The sequence below is a fragment of the Cyanistes caeruleus genome, chromosome 1 (assembly GCF_971803275.1).
Source record: "Cyanistes caeruleus chromosome 1, bCyaCae1.hap1.1, whole genome shotgun sequence".
Lineage (NCBI taxonomy): Eukaryota > Metazoa > Chordata > Aves > Passeriformes > Paridae > Cyanistes > Cyanistes caeruleus.
Genome location: NC_141701.1, coordinates 114274929 through 114293501, shown reverse-complemented (window position 1 = coordinate 114293501; position 18573 = coordinate 114274929). Strand labels below are relative to the sequence as shown.

Here is an 18573-nt window from a genome sequence, read left to right as displayed (position 1 = left end):
TTTTAACATGTAAAAGCAATGTTCTCTTTACCTAAATCTTACGTGTAGGGTATTATCTGCCTACATGAGTAATTCTATCTGTTCTATCTAAAAATGTAAACTATATTTTCATTATGTCTAGAGCTAAGTTGAATCTGTGAAGGGTATTGTCACTGAACTTTAAACTGGGTAATAAGGCTTTTCACTAGCTAGTACAGGCACTTAAGGTATTTAAGCTATATTAAAACTTACTTAAAACTAAAACTTATACTCTATACTTATGGCTTAACATATTTAAGTTTCTCTAACAATTTTAATTCTAAAGGCTTTAACTCTAAAGATTTTAATTCAGTCTTCAGATTTCTTTTTCTCCCTGAGGGACTTAGGGGAATTTCTATTTCATGCAATCCAACATTGCTCCTCACTGGGGGCCCTGTGGTTGTTGCAAGGCTTCAGGATGAGTGTGGGGAAGTAAAAAGGAATGGAAGGCTTTCCAGTGGAAAGTTGAGTTGGGTGTAAAAACATTTGGATGAAAGAAGCGAAGGGTTTTGTGGTATTTGTAGGCTTTGGCAGTGGGATCCAGAAGGAATGGGAAGCTCAGGAGTCCTGGTCAGCAATCAAAGAGATTGGCATCAGCATTGTCTCCTGGGAGCTCACCTACACAGGCTCTTAGTTCAGGAGCAGAGATATGCACAAGGTTGTCTGCAACCAGACATTTCTGGTGCTGCCAGAAATGTGACAGAGCTGCTGCACTGCTGTGTTAGGAGCTATTCCAGTGTTATGTCCACAGCACCACTCTTTCCTCCCTGAAAATCTCTTTCTGAGCAGATGCCAGAGGGGTGACAGGCCCATAAACTGTCTTCATCACAGTTAGATCCATTTGATTTTGAGAGCCTGCATGGAAATGAATGTGTTTCGATTTGTATTGTGTAAAGCTCCATTAAACCAATAGTAATGTTTATTCAGGTGTAATAATAATTCTGTTTTCTGCAGGATGATTGTGCACATTGCAAAACTACCCAGAACTGAGCTCACCTAGCAGCTTCAGCCATAAACAAAGTCAGGAACAAGGGGCACAAGCAGAGCTTGTAGGGAACCTGGATTACCCAGTGCTGAACTGTGTTTTCTGTAATCAAAGTTAATATTTCAGTTAAAATATTAGAACGGTACAAGGTGAGTCAAAGATTCGCATCCAGGGAGATAACCATTCCAACAGTTTCAACCTGATCCTGGGTTGGAGTGTGGGGGATTTTTTTGTTTTTTAAATCTGTCTTTAAATGGCACACAGATTTCCTGTTTGTCACTGTTTGCCATATTTCCTCACAGAAATGTTCTACTGCTCAATGCTACAGTTTGTATAGCACTCTGTGATACTCCAGATGAAAGGGGAAAAAAAAAAAGAAAAACCTTATGCCATTTAAAATAAGCACCTTGGGAAATGTGAAAAATATGGATTATCTCACACAGACTGGTTTACCATCTAAAAACTGTGTTTCTCTGGTCTGGAAAATGGTTGATTAAATACATCCCAAGGTTAAATGGCTTAATGGTTGATTAGTATATTTAATTATATGATTAAGATATTTAATGATTAAGCACAAGAACATTTTTGGATTTTGATTTCTAGGAACACAAGCACCATTTAGTTAATCCACATCTGGTATGCAGTACAAAATGCTGCATGTTTTATTCAGAGTCATGCCAAAGCTTTAAGTGACCAACAGAAAGCGTGTCTGCAAGATGAATACACAAGAGTGGAAACTATAATGACAAAAGACAGGAGTTTTAAGAGACCAAACACAGCACCCAGATAAAATTGGTATACTGAAGTTCAGTGCTCCAGGAGCTGAGTATCTGATCCAAAATATTTTGACAGATTGGGGGGCTGCAACATAAGGCAATTGAAACTTTGCAGACTCAGGGCTACAGAGAAAGAAGTGTCAATTATCTTAAAGATGTAGCTGAAGCTCCTGCCTTTAGCGATCTGATGAAACCTTGGCACATGAATGGGTTAGAATTTCCCACAGTATTATATTAATCCCTTTGTTGTTTACACAGAATTTATTTTTAAATGGTAAACTGATATGTAAATCACAAGGATCAACAGCAGGAATTTTTTGGCCATAAGCATTCAAGAAAAATATCACCCTACGATGTGTTTCAGAAACATAAAATCTAACTATGACAGAAAAAGTAAGAGTTTACTATGTGTGAATTGCAGTAAGAGGTGGTGCTGATAGCATCAGCTATGAGTAAGTTTGTCTGGCACTTTCTGGGATAATACCCTATATTGTCTTGCTATAACTTCACAGTGCTTTAACAGTTTGCTCTTTTACCATTACCGAGGGTTTGTGTCTGTTCACAACCTTTTCTCTGAACAGCTGCAGCACTTCACATCTTGGAAAATGTGAAATCTGTAAGGGGGCAATTTCTGTGCAATGAATATGTCCATTCCCACGTTCAGTGAAAAGCACACCAAGTTTGACCAGGGTCCAAGGCTTTGGAAGATCTCTTCATCAGTGTTCAGAAGGGACTTGCACTTTTCAAAGGCAGCAACAATATTCTCAGCTTTTCCTAACTAGATTTGATGCTTTGGGATTTTACCTATTGGGACCAAGAGATTGTTTTTCCTGGGGTTTTATCTCTTTTTTTTTTTTTTTTTTTTTCTTTTCTGTTACAGGTAAAGGACAAAGCTGCCTGACAGAAATACAAGGTACAAATGGATGTGAAGCTAAAGCATAAGGTAACTGATGAGAAAACCAGGTAGAGTAAAAACTGTAAGCTTGTGGAAAGAGAGAAAAACCGGGTCAAGAATTTATAGGCAGGCTGTAGGATTTAGAGGTCAGGGAGGGGAGAGGGAAGATGGAATTACTAGACAAGGAACTTAGTGGGGATATCAGGACTGAAGCCAGGTACTGTGATGGGATGTGCCATGGAAATCACTGAACAAATTATAAGTCTCTGGAAAGCAATTATTAGTAAGTGCATTGCAGTACTTGTTAGCCACTTCCTAATTTTTCAGAATGTATCAGTACTCATCACATTCTCCCACATTCCTCTGCATCTCCGAAGTCACGTCTCTCCTAGGTCATGTATTCAGCTCTGAAATTCAAGTAACCATGGACACATTTAAACTTTTTACAACTGTTTTACACTCAAATTTACCCTTTGGCCAAAGGAAAAGTACACTGGGTCAGGGTCCCAGAAATGTTACTTCTAGCTTCATATGTGACTAATGCATGACTTTTTACACTTCACTGTCTTTGTTACTGTGTCTTTTCATCAGCAACTCAGCCATAGTAGAGCTAGTATTGTTTTGTATATTTATCATGTGTAAATATACCCTTCAGAGAGGTGCCACAGGATTTATGTTACTGCAGCATATACTACCACTCACAAAAGGCAATATCAAAAACACAGTGCATCTTATTGGAACCAGTTTCTCAAACAATTGCTTTTAAAACTTTTTTGTCTGTGTACATAAAGCTTTTATCTTAGAACCAATGACACAGCAAAGTATCTTTCTCTAGCTTGCAAGAGAGAAGGATTTTGAACTGTATTTGTAGTCCATATATTTGGCTAAAGCAGATGAATATGGAAAGGCTACACAACAATATCCTGAATAGACAAGGGCCTAAGTGAGAAGACATTTTAGTACCTGGCATGACTGTGTTCTCAGTGTGTAACTTGGATAACACTGGAAATCAAGGCATTCTGGTTCCCATCCCTCTGCTTTAATAACTAATTACATCACATTGCTCTCACTATTTTTTTTTTTACGATGCATCCCCTCAAGAGTTTTGGCTATTTTCTGGTTTATGTTAGCAGAGTTGCCAGCTTCACTTGGCTTTCTATCAGCTTTGCACCACAGCCAAGTATTTTCCCCCACCACCAGGCATCACAGAACTGCATGAGACAGACATGGTGTGTCTGTGCTGCTTGGTCTTCCAGCTTTCTCCTCTCCAGCAGGAAATTAGTGTGTTTAAAATCTAACATGTTTAAAATCCCACTAGCATTGCCTGATTTTTTTTTTTTTTTTTTTTTTTTTTTCCTGGTAGCTAAGTTTAGAATAAGACAAGTAAATTAACTTTTACTAGTTAAATTAAATATAGTGGCTCTGCTGTGACAATAGCAGTAGGGGAAATCCCAGTTGGTCTTCTGGAATATTTCAGGCTTCCTGCCTCACTGTCTCTGCTGCAGTATCACCCCTTACATAACCCAGCAGGCAGCAGTAACACACTCATCTAAGCAGGCATATTGCCAAAAATATTTGGTCTATTGAATACTCATGGTACACAGACTGAAGACTTTTGTGACTCTCTTCCACATGAACTTCAGCTTTAAATGGCAAAGGAGCGTCTACACTCTTCTCCCTTGAGAAACCCAAATTTACTTTTATGAGACCATCAATATTAATGTTCATGCAGCATTCCAAAAAACTATTTTCCCCTTCTTCCACTGCCAAACATGAACAATGAAGCAACTTTGTAATCAATGTCATATTTAAACTATTTATTGTTTCTTTCTCCTTCTTGCCTGTTCTCTTCTCCTAGTGGTTTTTTTTCTGGCTGCTGAACCTTACCTTTACTTTTCTTTCTAATATTTCCCTTGTTTATACGGCCTTCTTTGCTCTGGGCTTTGAGTTCCTCTGTAGCAGACAATCACATAGTTATACACAATGTTCCCACAATGCTGAAATTGTTACATAGATGCCAGATGTCAAATACAAAATGCATTGGGTTTTGAGAAGCGAGACATGGGAGAAGCAGAGCAGACTGAAGTGTATGCACTCATGAACTGGGGATTTGGGAAGGTGCACATTCCCTGGTATGCCTTCCAGAAACACAATACTTGTTACTTGTGGCCACACAGCCACTCACCAGAGCAGAGCTCCTGCTGCATGGTCCTTCTCCTCAAACTATAGCTGCTCCTCACAAAAAGATGTGTTTTTCAGGGAAGAGCTCCTAAATTTTATTCAAGCACAGTTCATGTTTTAATGGAGATTGATCTTTAGGGCTAATGATGGGAACTTCTGCCTCTTTTGTGTCTTCAGTTTTAACCACAATTGTTTTCCACACAATCCTTATTTTAAGGCAGTAAGCAATAGGAGAGAGCCGTTTACTTTCACACAACACTTTTTAAGGAACCTACAAAATTCAGAAACTGAGCTATGTGTTCTTGAGTGCTCATTTAATGCCCATGACATTAATGTCCATCTAATGACTTTCCTGTAAATATAGATATTAAACTCACAGTGCTGCAACTGCCTCACATCAGCTGGGAAGTAAGAGCAGATGACAGCCAGCTTGTGTCAGCAGGCTGGGGAAGGGCCCTGGTCCAAGCTGTATTATGAAGGCATGTCTCTGTAGTCAGGTGGAGACAGTTGTGGAATAGCTTAGCTCATTTTCTAAGGTGCAAAATGGAAGATGCATTCAATCCAAAAGCTGTTTGGACACGCTGTTGTGGAACTGTGCCCAAGCTAATAAGTTCTGCTCAGAGGCAGGTTATTCTTTTACATAAGTTGGCTAGTCCCTTATTTGATGAGGTATATATGCTAAAGCTTGAAATAACACAGTTCAGCCTTTAATATGAATGTTGGTTTCTAGACAAAGGCTGCTTAGAAAGACAGTCTTTCTTTTTCATGTTCATCCCTCTGAAGTTCCCAGGAAACAAATACAGAATATATTTTGCTTGCATGACAGAAGTAAAGGAGAAGTTAAGAAGTTAAACCTCTTAATGGTTTGTTTCTCTTTCATATTCATAGCATCTTTCACTCTGCAGGAACAAGTGAAAGGAGACAGAACAACTACCATTACATTAATCAAAACATCCCCCTTTTTCTCCTGTAGCTATGTAATGTATACATTAATTTTAATTTATGGTGGTAATATATGCCACAATACATTTGGGGTTTATAATTTTTAAAGTTAAATATTACAGTTAAATAATTTTTCCATTGAACGTCTCATTATAGCTATCAAATGTAGTATTAAAAGATGTTAACCTTAAATTAAAATGCTTGGTGTCAGCATATCATGACCTTATAAAAGTCTTTTCAGAGATTTTGATGATATTGCACTTCTATTTCCCATTTTACACACACTACAGTTTAACAGATTCATATGTAATAAGTTTTATGGCTTTACTATGTCATTAACAAAACCAGATGACCTCTCTGTGTCAGAGGGAAGCCATTTCATATACCCATCCTACTCTTACTCTGCTATCATAACTAAGTACTTAATTATCTAGAAATCTCAGCAATAATTTACTAATCCTCTCAAATTGCTAAAAATCTGTAAAAATATAAGAAACCCCCAGGAGTTAGCTTGGACATAGTTCTGGACTACTGTACCTAAAATGGTTTCTGAATTGCCTGGAACATCATGGTCACCTGCACTGATGGTGCACACATTTATCTTAATTAGTCATTGCAACCTGTACCTTATGGTGCCTAGCATCTCTTTTGTCCACAGGAGAGGTTTACACTGCAAAAGAGGAAATGCTATGCAGAAATACATATTGGGAAAACACTGGTAATTAGGTTGTAGGAGCTGTTTTCACTGAAGAGTTAAACTGTAACCTACATTAACCCCTTTCATGCTGTCTTGAGCAAAAGCACCTGCACAAAAATTGCACAGACGTATCACTTTAACTCAAGTTAGCTCCGTAGCAAAGATAACAGGGCCGTAGTGCTGGTAAGACCTGAATGCTCCCTGTCTCTTGTGAGACTCCCATGCAAGGAGACAGTACCACTGGAGGCTGATAAGTCACACATCTGGCTTGTAGTTCAGCATGGGAGAAATCCTGTGGCTGGGCCTGTTTGTGCCTCTTGCATGTTGAAGGCATCTTGTTCCATCTGTTGGGTATTGAAGATACCGTAGGCCAGATCCACCCACTTACAAATCAGAAAACCTAGCTGGAACGTCCCTCATTCAGAAGTAATGGTCAAGATTTTAGTGAAAATTCTCCATGTTTTCTTGGGATAATCATAACTTCTGAGTGAGATTTGGCTGCTGTAAATAAGGGGGGGTACAACTGAACAGGACAACCGATAGACTCCTTCCTTAGATGAACACAACACACCATTTCCTCAAGCCTACAGATTTCAGTCCCCTCTCACAACAGAGCTCCCCGAGATAGTGTCTATCTCTCATAAACAACCACCTTTGTTTATACTTGACTGAGGTACAGTTTAGCTCTATCTACTATTCTTTTGTCTCTGTGGACTTTTCCAAATCTCTGTAGAGCAGGAGTTGCTGCTGAGACAGCGGCTACTGTTTCATGGAAACTAAAAATAAAAAACTACTCCCTTCTTTTGATTTCAAACCTACTATCTGCAAGAGGTGTTTCAGAGACCCCAGTTCTTACACTGTGACAGAAAGAGGAGAATCCCTCCCTACTTGTTTTTTCCATGCCACTAATGATTTCATAATATCTGTTATTTAATATCCCAAGGAGATGATTCTCATCCAAGTTAAAGTGTGCTTTCTCTATTAAGTTCCATCTTTTGTGGTTGCCATACCCTATCTTGGGTCACACTTACAGCCAACATCACTATATTTTTTAGTTCTACAATATTTTTTAAAATAGCCCAACTAGAACAATGCACAGTCTTCAAAATATGGGTTAGATTTATAACTCTGGATCTGCAAATTTTATCATGCTTATGATTGCATCTTAGTTTCTATTTTATTCACCATTTCTTTCTGCTAATACTTTGGGGTTTTGTTTGTTTGCCATTACTGGATATTAATCTGACATCTGCATACAGTAGCTCCTGAAGAACTCAGACACTTTCTTCTATAGTTGTTATAACCTATTTAAAGCTGAACTTGCATAAGTATAAAGAGGCTTTTTTTCTCCCCATGGGTATTATTCTGTATTTAACACTGAATTTCTTCCACCATTTATTGTCAAATTGCTCTGTCCTGAGAGAACATCCTGCATCCCATCACAAGTGGCTTTTGGTTTGCATCATCTGCTGATTTTATCACCTCCCTATTTACTTCTTTTCTAAAACATTCAAAATTCAAAGTAGCCCTGGAGTGAGCATCAAATCTTGGAGAATATCTACGAGCAAACCCCTGCCATTGTGAAGATGGAAAGATACTTTTTCATTCCTTATCCTGATTTCTGAAGATTTTCTTTCAATTGCATATGGACACCTGAGAAAACCTACTTTATCTCATGCTTGCTTTCTTCAGCATGATTTAATGAAGGATCTTTGCTCAAGGGTCTGGGAAATCCATCTATGATGTATCATTCATAATGTATCATCCAAATCATTCTCATTCTCTTGCATGCTGAATCTTTCAATAAACTCTAATCATTTGTGCCTTATACCCTCCTTTTGAAAAAGCTTTATCAACTTGATACAGGAAGACAGGCTTATTAGGCTGTAATTCCTGAGGTCCCACCGAATTTAAGAACAAAATGTGCATCACATTTGCCACATTCCATTCCTTTGGAAAAGAGGCCAATGTACATGTCGAGTTACATCACATTAATAATTTGTCACATATATCAGACTTCCATTAGAAGTGTTTTGAAAACCTGATATAATCTACTTGATTTGTTACCATTTGGTTCTGTCTAATCTTAAATTTCTTCTCAGACATGTCAAATTCAGAAAATTTCTTAGACTTGGACCCAAAAGAAGGTTTTGCTGTTGAAACCTGCCTAAGCTTGTCCGTGGAGAACTTTAATGTGAAAAATTCATTTAACATTTCAGCTCTGGGCTTATCTCCTTTAAATACTTCTTTTATAGCCCAAACATTATAGAATGCCTATAAACTGTCTGGCACAATTCATGCTTCTGATGTGTTTCGAGCAAGTTTTATTATTCACTCTTGTGCTTATCACAAGTTATTCCTCAACATATTTTTGGCCCACTTTATAAAGGCTTTATATTAAACCTATAAGAGTTTATGTTCTTTTCTGTTTTCCTCATTTAAACACAATTTCCACTTTTTGAAGATTGACTGTTACTTCTAACAACTACTTTCACATTTCTGTTTTGTCATGCCAGCTTTCTGTGTGCGTGTGGTCTTTTTAAAGTCTTTTTTGATAAGCAGTAGATGTTTGCTGTTAGTCTCTGGTACAGCATCTTTAAACAATCAGCATGCCACCTGCAAACTTTCTACTCCTTTGGCTGCTTCTTCGAATTTCTCCTTAATAGCCATGATTTGCATATTTCAATAATACACAGTCGTTTAATAATATACAGCAGAGACGTGTGCTTTGATACTGCCTTTTGGTTCCTAGGCAAATCCTCATAACATAGGAATTTATTTTTAATTACAATTTCTAATAACATCTGTGCATTGTTAGCTTCTGCCAGAATCCTGCTCTGTTTCTTGGGGAATTTGACCAACTTGTCAGTGAAATGAGAATCAATCAGACCTCAGCTAAGACAGCACAGAGTGAGAGAGTCTCTCTCCAGCTGGCCTGAATGCTACTGGGCAGGTCAGCTGTGCTAGGACTGATGGGTTCCCCTCCTGGATTTTAGCTGCAAACTATTTGGTGAATACGTGCAAAAATGTAAAAATACTAGGAGAATCAGCAGTGCCAACAGCTGTGATTTAGACTGGTTTCCTTTGAAAACAAACAAGTTAAAAGAATGTGAAATCAGAGCTGACAAAAGAGATTTATCTGTGATAGAATTGCATAGTGAAGTCTTGGGGATTTTCTAAGCAAAATGAAATAATTTCAGTCCATCAACTCTTGTCCTTCTGCTGAATGAGTCACACACAGATTTTACAACATTTTCTCTCCCCAATAACTTTCAAGAGCAGTAAAATTAATAACTCATGATATAGAAGTTTAATACAAGAAGACTGCATGGAGGGAAAACACTATTTCAGCTAGGCGCGAGTGCAGAATGATGAAAATTAATGTTTCTCGTCCGTGGCCAAGGGCCAGGAAAACATTTCCTTTTTCTCTCCTGCAGCGGCACCCGGTGGCAGGATTTGGGAAGAGCCGGGGCTGGCCGGGCGGTGTGAGCCGCTCTCATCCCATGAAGAATTATAACTTTATTCTGCCTCTCACAAGCCCACCGTGGCCACGTTTCCTGAGTAATTTGGTTGCTGTTGCTATAGACATAGAAGTTTTTTATTTTAATCCACACTAAGTCTTAGTTACATTCATTTTCCCATGGCTTGGTCTTTATTTATGCAACATTAAATAATTATTTTAGGAGAATATGTGAAACCTTTATTTTCCCGTGATAGTAACTAATTTTTTCTCTCTTTTTTTTTTTTTTTTATCCAACAAAAGAAAGCCTCATATTTCAATTTATGAGAGGAAATTCCAGTCAAGGTGGAACTTCTGGAAAAAATAATTTGGTTTTGGGGGACAAGAGCACAAGAGCGTGGCCCAAAGTTTTTTTTATTCTGCTGGTGGAAAAAGGAAAGGAAGTGTTTGTCTTGCATGCTGTGTGTTGCATCTCCAAGAGCAACTTACACCTGCCATCTTGCATGACTCTCAGTCCAGATGTACAGCAGCAAACAAGAAGAGAGCCTGAAGAAGTCTCACGAGACCTATAAAGTCAACAAAATGGCTTATGACCTCTTTTTTGTTCAATATTTCATGACATATAAAAAAAACCCAAAGCGCTGAGGTTTTCCATTTGATTTTCCATTTAAAAGACAGATCTTTTAAGAGTGTAAGGTTTATCACATCAGGGAAATGGGGAAAAGTGTAATTCAGTTGAGATGTTTTTTTCCACTCAGGCTGTTTTCAGCTGTTTGGCTTTGTTACTTTTATTTTTGAACGACTAATTCCCATACCTGGAAAGGAAATTTTGATATCCCTGTCTTTCTCAGACACAAGAACAGAGAATACTCTCACCTCACATTTCTGAGTAACCCTGATGTGAAAATAAAGGAAAAAAAGCCTTGAAAATTTCTGGTATTCAATGCAAATAATTAGATAGGTGAGAGCACACAAATACAGTGATACTCCTTAAATCAAAGCTTTTTGTTGTTTTGGTGAAAATCTGAGTGATCAGACTAATCACATTATCTCTTACCATTGTCACATTTAGAGTCCTTGTTTTATTATCAGTCAAAATGCTGCAGGGAAGTAAGGGGTTTGTATAGCCTCATCTTAAATCAACTTTTCTTTCAGATTAAGAATTACCCAAGAGCTGACCTGTTTCATCTTCTTTTTAGCTTAATTCCTTTCATTTCCATTCCATTCAACATATATTTTGAACAGGATATTCTGCTTCTGCCTCTTGTATTTGTAATGCTTTTATGTTCCTAATCCTTTTGTGGGCACTGCTCTGTGTGTCTCTTCAGCCTAATTTAACCATGGTTTATATGGCTATAAGATAAAGATATTTTATACCTCACTAGTCAAGTGTAAACTATTACAGTAAATCGTGTTATTTTCACAAGTTTGGTAACAAGTGCTAGCTGGCATTATAAGTGTGGAAGTAACACTTTTATTTCCACATTCCTGCTTTCATCATTCACATTTATTTCTTCAGGGGAAGAACGATACTTGATGTCACATTGAGGAGTGTCTCTCTGTACTATATTTAATTCCTGGGCTGGGAAAAGATATTGCCTAAATACAAAAGGTCAAAATTAAACTCTGGGGTACAAATGTACCACTCCTGATTTCTGTTTTCTTTAGCCTTAACAGCCTCTGACCATAACAGAACGCTGTCCTGAGGCCACAGGGAACATTTTCTCAAGTGCTGCTTAACTCTGTTTTTCTTTGTTTTTCCTCAGTTCCTTTCTGAGCTGCTACAGCAACCAGGAGTGGAGCTGTTGTGCCTGTGCTTAGCTCTCCCTTGCACTGAGGCAATGTTCTAGTTCCACAATGATTTAGGTGGAAGCTGAGTAATTTCTACCCACATTTCGACCTGGCTGTGTCTCCAGCCCAGAGAGGCGTCTTCAGGTACACAAAAAAATCAGACTGCAGATTTTAATTAGGAAAAGAAACAGAAGAGACTCTGCATGGGAAAGGAATGCTTTTCAATCAGTTTTCTTCCCCATTCAGGATATAATTTCTTCAGCACAAATCTGCAACACTGTAACACAAAAGGGACAAAACATATTTGCTGTCAAAATGTCCTTCCCCAAACATCAGCGAGCTTTTTCCTATCTGTTTGATAGGTTCCTTTTCCTTTCCTACCAGAAACCAAGAGCTGACCACTCTTCAAGTGGCATACTTTCCTCACTTTTGGGATATTCCAGTATTGCTCAGCACAAAAGTTACGCATATATTTTTGGGAATATCTGAAAATTAAAAACAGTGCCAACAGGATTTCCTTCAGTGGAGTATGGAGTACACAGGCTGTAGTCAGAGTGGAGGGTAAATAGGATGCAGTGTTGTGTCACAACACTGTTTTTGTTCTTAAAACACTCTTTTAAGGTTCAGATATTGCTGTATAAATATCACTCAGAAAAATATCTTCTTAAATACATTTTGGGAAAACCACTCATTAGATTAATATCCTTCTATTACTAAATTTCAAACAGCATGTTCCATTTTTTCAAAGGCTCCACAGCTCTGTTGTTCTCCAAACACAAAGAGAATACAGTGACTAAAAAGCTATCAGACCGAAGCACAGACAGTGAATGCAGCATATTTGTGGAGTGCTTGGAGACAAATGAGGTTTTGGCGTAGTGGTGACTCATTTAATTGCACAGCTATCACAAGATAATGTGATAGTATTAACATAAGTAACTATGTGCTGCAATTATTCCTCTCAGAGTGTTATATGCTAGCATTTATAACAGTGTTCACTGCTTCTAGCTCATAAAAGAAATCCTGAAAGTATTCTCATTGAGATTACTGTGCAAGCATTCTGAGTAGGATATTAGGTTATGTGTGTCTGTGGCACTGCTAGTGCCTCTGCCCAGCACAAGTGGCACTGGATGGCACAATTCCTCTGAAAGGCAGGAGTGGGCAGGTCAGGGCTTGGACTGAACTGAACTGAGCAAGAACTATGATTTGATTCTGGAAAGAAAATGGGTTTGAGAAATGGATGCCTATAACGACATTTGTTAAATTCACATCCTCTGCTGATATATGTCATTTCTGACCCTAAAATTGCCAAGGGTCCATAAAAATAGCCACAGTAAAGCACACCCAAGCAAATAATTTCTAAGCCTGAGTGGTAGGAAAAGGACCCTGGAAGCTGATTTATTATAAAAGGGATTGTGGTGCGGGTCAGCCTTATTTTGACAATGTATGCTTTCAAATAACGTTTATTAAACTATGTTCGTTTACTCCTTGAATTATGGTTGCCCTAAACCAGGTCTTCACCTTTCCAAAATGCCATCTGAATGGTGATATTACAAATTTAAACAATCAGTCATATGTAAATCAGAGTTAATAGAGCATCCCCTTTGGTAGTTGGATATGCATTATTCAGCTCTGGGTATCTTCTTTTTTCCCTGCAGGCTGAAGCCGTGATTAAAATGTTACTTTAAAATAAATGTCTCCACAGAGACAAAGACAGATTTAAAACGTAATGGATTCTCTCCCACCGTGCTGTTAAGGAAGAAAGTTACCTCAGCATAAAGATTTCATTATACCTCACCAAAGACTTCAGATACTCCACTGCCATCTTAAAGATTTCACAAGGCCAAGATGGGTTAAAGCACAGGATCTAAAATTTAAAGATTTTTTTTTTAATACAAACATTTAATATTTCCCATTAAGATTTCTTTCAATGTACATGCATGCCAATAATTTTTTAGAAAACACAGTCTATTATTATTTTTATAAAAGTGGTCTGGCCTGGTGTAAAGCCTGGAAGGCCAGTATGCATGTTCATCATCAAGTTTTCTACTGCAACGTTTATTTAGGAGGTCATTGTGGTTCACTGGGCACAGAGCCAGTTTCCCTTTAGGAGAACCAGATGATTCAAAGCCCTGTGGTCACCACCACATAGTATTTGGAAGAGGCAGGATTTGGACCAGATCACTTTGGATCAAAACTTCTATTTCAGTACCTTGTGTATGAACAATAATATATGTTCCAGCAGTGCTCCCCATGGACACTGCCTACAGAGATGGTCCAAACAGACTATGATACAATTCCCTAAGATCCAAGCAGAGGGATTCTGAAGTTAAGCAGAAATGGCATTTCTGTATGTATGGAGCCTTTTGAGTTTAGGCACAGCTATTTTCCTAATCTAACCAAAGGAAAAGTAAGTCCGTGGCCATGTTCCTTCCATCTTTCACGGAGTTTAGCTGCCCTTATACACTACTAGACAACCACAAATAGATCAGCCTGCAAGCCTTAGGAATTGCCTGTCCCCAAATGGCAAGCACTCCTTGGCTCTTTCCTCTCTGAAGAAACTCATGCCTGCCCTATCACTTGAATCTGCACTTCACTGACACTGATTTTTCTTCAGTATCAGAAGTCAAGGCCTTTCTCTCCAGTCATCATCACTTCAAACAGGCCTAGATTAGAGCAAGAAAATGTGAGTATGACACTCAGCTTAAATTTAATTCCTTGAAATCCAGGCTGCTTCCTGACTCTTACAGTAGGTCTTGCTGCAGTGCAATCATAGCAAATTCACCGTGTCTGCAGTTTTGACATGAAATTATAACATAGTGGGTTATTTAAGAATACCCTTTTTTTTTGTGCAATGGTCACACAGAAATTCTCTAGGACTGATCTTTAAAAACCCTAGTCTGTGTCAGGATTGCTGGACTCTGTAGAGCTCATGTGTAGCTTACCAAAATTGCACAAAACCAAAGCAGTGTTAAAATAACTTACTTGCATTTGTCTTCACATCTGGAAACCTGTAAATTCTGAAGAACAACCTTGAATTATTATTGGAGAAGTCCTTATTTAGTTCTCATAACATATGGGATCAAACAATTCTGTTGTGTTTTTGCTGAGAAGAAAGCTATGCAAGAAAAATTATCACCCTCCAAAATAGCAAAGTTTAACAATAAAAGGTTTAAGATATTTGCAACTGTAAATAATTTGGTCAAATAAAGACCGTGGAATACAGCTGTGTTTATCTTTGTTTTTCATTCTATATTAAATATTAGACTTTTTTGTCTTATATTTGAAGTTAAAAGGTTGTGAATGGAGCCAAGTTAATACCTGAGATGTTTTTTTAACTACTGAATATGCTTTTATCCAGGCTTGCTTTCTACAGTCTTCTGCCAGTGCCCTGATGAACAAAGGTACTGGCAAAGCACAGAGGAGCATTCTTACCTCAGAATGTGTCTCACTTCCACTTAGAAGAGACAATGCAAAACCACATGAATGATGCTGACAGTCAAAATAAGGAAATCTCATTTCAAATACATAAAACTTGCCGTGATTTGCAGAAGAAGAAGCAATGGAAGCACCAGTGCAGGGTTCTGATCTACAACCATTTATTTACATGCAGCAAATGTGTATGTGTATGAAGACAAGAGCAATGTTCAGCATTGTACAGTTGCAGAGACAGATCTGCAAAGAAAATGCATTAGTCAATATAGTTAAGCTTCTGATGAAACACAGCTCAGTCCTTTACCCATAGTTACAGTGCCAGGGATGTTGCAGAGGCCTGTGAGCAGAGCAGAAGTGCCCCCCCCACCCCAAATGAGTGAGAGACCCAGATTAGTTAGCCACCATGCAATTAGCAAACAGCATGCATGACGTGACTGAAAGATGAGCAACGCGTGAGACCAGAACAAATGGCCTGTGGGACAATATGGGGCAGCTGGGGAAGTAAGCCAGGACTTTGGGGCTGAGGCAGGTTGTGGCATCCCTCCTTCTGGGAGGGCAAAATGGATGAGACATAAAGGAAGGAGTGGTCTATAGGGAAACTGCAGCGAATGCGCATAGATATCTGAATATGAATACATTCTTTATTCATTTTGTTTAGCTATAAAAGAAGAGTATGTCTAAAGATAAATGAGTATTGTTGTTACAAAATTTTTCTGACACACATTCTCTGTCACAGCCAGAGAGGAAACGGATCAATAACCTTAAGTACTAATTTCCAGAGCTCCAACAAAACAGTCCTTTCAGAGCAGTAAAAACTGCAACCAAAATTCTTGAACGCTGTCTAGAAATAATTTGAACTAGTTTGATGCCTCCTAAAAATGATAAAGCTCTGTTTCCACTTACAAAACAGGAGTTCTACATGTTTGAGGTAGTGTGATTGCTCAGCAATACCCTAATTCTCATCACATTTTGTTTTGCTGTAAATGCTGCTAAAAAAAAAAGAAAAAAAAGTCAAGCATTCTTTATCTGAAATTACATTAAGAACAAAATCTTCTATATATCAAAATTCCTAACACCACCAGCAGCCCAGCTGGATTCCTTCTGCTCCCAGAGGAAGGTCAGAATTAGGATGAATTAGATCCCTTCCATACCATTATACCACTTTGCTTGTCTCAAAATGTGGGAGGAAAACTGTTAACGCTGAGGCCAATTTGTTGTTTATGTCATCTATTTGCATACTTAATTAATGTAAATTACCAGCCGCTACAGAAGTTTCAGACAATGACAACAGTTACGCTCCAGTTTTTCAAGTTAAAACCTCCAGGAGGAAAACATGGCTGGTTTATATTTTCCCTACATCAATGACAGCAATTTCCAGGTTTTATTATTTGATTCTACTTTTGGAATTAAGAGCCAGGGAATAATTACATAAGCAGGGAAAAAGAGATTATAATGAGGCTTAGGACTGGGCAGATGAGAATTACCAAAGGGAAACAGTCCATTTTCCCATACAACAAAATAAGTAGTAGTAGCTCTGGGCACGACTTGGAAAACAGTACTGTACTGTACTGTGCAAAGAAGCTGTTTCTGTGGTGTCGGCTTTTTCTGCTTTTTTTTTTTCTCCCCCCACTCCTTTTCTGAAAACAGTATGATGTGAAAGAATTGCATAGTACCAAAACAATAATGGAAGTGGTGAGAGGGCTTTGCAAAACAAGCTCAGTGTGAGTGCTGCTAGAATGAAGCCTACAATGATTAGACTTCTGAATAATCAGGCAAACAGCCCATATTGTAACAAGCACTGTTTATGGGGCTGAAGCAAACACAGACAAGTTTGATTCACATGCCTCAGTAAGCGCAAAAACACTTGTAACAAGGAGCCTTGCAAAGAGAGCAATTAGGGCTATGGAACAGTCTCTGCCCTACCAAGATCACAAGCTCAGTGAAAGGTGGGAAGCACTCAGCTAAGCTGGGATGTTCCAGAGAGATGGGCTCTCAGCTCCCACATAGGCAACGATGGCAAAACCAGCCCCTGACTGGGACTCTGTTCCCTATACATCAGCAAAACATTGCCAAAAAATGTCTGAGCAGAATGATATAAAAATCAAGCAAAACAAAGCCCTTTTAAAAAAAACACTCTACATTTTTGAGAATTTCTAAAACCACTGCAAAAGGTATGATTTTGGTAAGCAGCACTTTTGTTGGCTTTATTACTAAAATGTAGTATAAGCAATTCCAGCTGCCAAGACATGGTTTTCTGCTTGCCATAAACATGAATACACAGGATTGCCTGAGTCTAGAAGTACCTCACAGTTTTATTTACTACACATGAATATGATATTCTAAGTGGATGGGTCTGCTCCAAAAGCCCCAAGCATTTTCTTGCCTGATTTGGGCCAGTTGTGATGGTTACTACGATTCTCCAAGGGAAAGACTCATCACCCTGCTTCAAGTGTGGGTCATCAGGGTTTTGAGCTGCCCTATAACAAACCACATGTAGCAGTAGAAGTGCCCAGCTGTCAGAGATTTTTTCTTTTCCCATCCAGTTTTGCTACCCAGAAAAGCACCCTATTTCTGGGTATAATTAAAGATAGCCCTTTAACCTCTACTGCTTCAGTATTTGCCTGCAACTTCCATGTCTGACAACAGCAAAATGCTAGGCCATGGAATTCGTTGGCTGCAAATGATGTAGGATATTCTTTTAGCATCAACATTTTTTAATCACCTACTTTCTTATCTTTTAACAAAAGAAACAATGGCTATTTGTTGCATTAAATACACGAGAGAAGCTTCAGCAAGGTTAAACTCATTTTCCTAAAATGTGTGCGGCTTTTAGTTTTCTCCTTGTCTAGTAATGTTGATCTGGTGCAAAATGCCAGCTTTTTTCTACCAGTTCCTTTTTCTCCTCAAGCCCCAGTGGCCCTGACATCTTTAGACCACTTTACAGCCTATTTCTGACCTCCTTACTTTTACCAGTTTGGTGTCCTGTGGGAATCCATATGAGAAATCATGAAACACAGGATGGCACAAACATAAAATTTTGAGAGAAGAGCAAAGAGACACCTACTCTTAGTTCCTTATTTTAACATCAGTAAGTCCAAAAGGACTTGGAAATACAAAATGAACACAGATTACAGTTAGCTGGACGATTCACCACTATTGTTTTTGCTTCAGCTTTGTGACAGCAGCAGGGCCACAGACCCCATGGAGATGCTCTGCTGAGCACCAGGCAATCTGTTGGTGTAATAAAGCAGATCACTGCATGTCAGAACCTCATTTCCATGTGCTTGTTGTGCGGCCTTATCATACTTGTTTGCCACTTAGGGATGCTTCTGAAATTCAGTAATAATTCATGAAATGCAATAAAATATTCTAAATACGTCCAAGTCAAATCAGGCT

General features: G+C 38.5%; 1 long non-coding RNA gene across 1 annotated transcript; it reads right to left on the bottom strand.

The window, feature by feature from the left end:
- Nucleotides 1-11233: 11233 nt before the first annotated feature.
- On the bottom strand, nucleotides 11234-18352 carry LOC111923951 (uncharacterized). Its single transcript, XR_002861359.2, has 3 exons — nucleotides 18242-18352; nucleotides 16081-16166; nucleotides 11234-15417 (listed from the first exon to the last, which is right to left on the bottom strand). It is a non-coding gene; the product is annotated as an uncharacterized LOC111923951 (long non-coding RNA).
- Between the last annotated feature and the right edge of the window lie 221 nt (nucleotides 18353-18573).